Genomic DNA, 2500 nt, shown 5'->3' with positions numbered 1-2500 from the left:
TTTCTTAAGGCAACGGCATCCGTTGATTGAGGATCGGCGCAGAATGTTACGTATCCTACCACTAACTGTGGAGAGGTAGAGGCAACACCTGTTCACGGTTGTTCTCAAATTCGGGACGTTCTCTGAAGGCAACGGCGCTTGTTCCCCGCCAATAGACGGGGAACGTGCGCTTTCTCTGTTCGGGACATGCGCTCGCGTAGCAACGGTCAAACATCACCGCGGCGTCCTGAGTGTCCACGGCGGGTGTCACCGCAGCAACGGTAACGTTGCACGGCGACGTTCTCTTAAGGCAACGGCATCCGACGATTGAGGATCGGCGCAGAATGTTACGTATCCTACCACTAACGGTGGAGAGGTCGAGGCAACACCTGTTCACGGTTGTTCTCTCGGACACGTCACGTGGCAACGATAGACGTCGCCACGTGACTGTCACGCGGCAACGAAACGTCGCCGCGTGACACGCCACGGCAACGAAAAACGTTGCGGCGTAACGGGCGTAGAAGGCTACGGGGATAACCCCGGCGCCGACAGGGAGGGATGCCAGCCCCCCCCAATATACCTGGGGAACTTAGCCCCCCCTGGGACCCCTGCCCGTCAGCTTGTGAAGGAGCCCTACACCGTTGTCGCGGCAGAGAAAATGGCCATTTCTCTGCCGCGGCAGAGATTTTCTGCCAGGCTTAGCCGTTTTCAGCCGGTACCGTCGTTTTGGCTGGCGCGCCATGGTTTTTCACCGTATCTCGACCGCCGCGCGCCCACCCGACTATAGTTCACCGTGTCGTTACACGTTTTCCGACGTCCCCCGACATAGCCGTTTTCAGCCGGTACCGTCGCTTTGGCTGGCGCGCCATGGTTTTTCACCGTATCTCGACCGCCGCGCGCCCACCCGACTATAGTTCACCGTGTCGTTACACGTTTTCCGACGTCGCCCCGACTTAGCCGTTTTCAGCCGGTACCGTCGTTTTGGCTGGCGCGCCATGGTTTTTCACCGTATCTCGACCGCCGCGCGCCCACCCGACTATAGTTCACACTGTCGTTTGACGATTTCCGACGTCGCCCCGACTTAGCCGTTTTCAGCCGGTACTGCTGCTTTATTGGCGCGCCATGGTTTTTCACCGTATCTCGACCGCCGCGCGCCCACCCGACTATAGTTCACCGTGTCGTTACACGATTTCCGACGTCGCCCAGACTTAGCCGTTTTCAGCCGGTACAGCAGTCTTGGCTGGCGCGCCATGGTTTTTCACCGTATCTCGACCGCCGCGCGCCCACCCGACTATAGTTCACCGTGTCGTTACACGTTTTCCGACGTCGCCCGGACTTAGCCGTTTTCAGCCGGTACCGCTGCTTTGGCTGGCGCGCCATGGTTTTTCACCGTATCTCGACCGCCGCGCGCCCACCCGACTATAGTTCACCGTGTCGTTACACGATTTCCGACGTCGCCCCGACTTAGCCGTTTTCAGCCGGTACCGTCGTTTTGGCTGGCGCGCCATGGTTTTTCACCGTATCTCGACCGCCGCGCGCCCACCCGACTATAGTTCACCGTGTCGTTACACGATTTCCGACGTCGCCCCGACTTAGCCGTTTTCAGCCGGTACCGTCGCTTTATCGGCGCGCCATGGTTTTTCACCGTATCTCGACCGCCGCGCGCCCACCCGACTATAGTTCACCGTGTCGTTACACGATTTCCGACGTCGGCCCGGCTAAGCCGTTGTCAGCCGGTACCGCGGCCTTGGCTGGCGCGCCATGGTTTTTCACCGTATCTCGACCGCCGCGCGCCCACCCGACTATAGTTCACCGTGTCGTTACACGATTTCCGACGTCGCCCGACTTAGCCGCTTTCAGCCGGTACCGTCGCTTTGGCTGGCGCGCCATGGTTTTTCACCGTATCTCGACCGCCGCGCGCCCACCCGACTATAGTTCACCGTGTCGTTACACGATTTCCGACGCCGCCCGACTTAGCCGCTTTTCAGCCGGTACCGTCGCTTTGGCTGGCGCGCCATGGTTTTTCACCGTATCTCGACCGCCGCGCGCCCACCCGACTATAGTTCACCGTGTCGTTACACGATTTCCGACGTCGCCCCGACTTAGCCGTTTTCAGCCGGTACCGGGGTTTGGGCGGGCGCGCCATGGTTTTTCACCGTATCTCGACCGCCGCGCGCCCACCCGACTATAGTTCACCGTGTCGTTACACGATTTCCGACGTCGCCCCGACTTAGCCGTTTTCAGCCGGTACCGTCGCTTTATTGGCGCGCCATGGTTTTTCACCGTATCTCGACCGCCGCGCGCCCACCCGACTATAGTTCACCGTGTCGTTACACGATTTCCGACGCCGCCCGACTTAGCCGTTTTCAGCCGGTACTGCTGCTTTGGCTGGCGCGCCATGGTTTTTCACGTATCTCGACCGCCGCGCGCCCACCCGACTATAGTTCACCGTGTCGTTACACGTTTTCCGACGTCGCCCCGACTTAGCCGTTTTCAGCCGGAACCGGCGTGTTGGCTGGCG

The sequence above is a fragment of the Lolium perenne genome, unplaced genomic scaffold, assembly GCF_019359855.2.
Source record: "Lolium perenne isolate Kyuss_39 unplaced genomic scaffold, Kyuss_2.0 unplaced57, whole genome shotgun sequence".
Lineage (NCBI taxonomy): Eukaryota > Viridiplantae > Streptophyta > Magnoliopsida > Poales > Poaceae > Lolium > Lolium perenne.
This window is presented reverse-complemented; position numbering follows the sequence as displayed.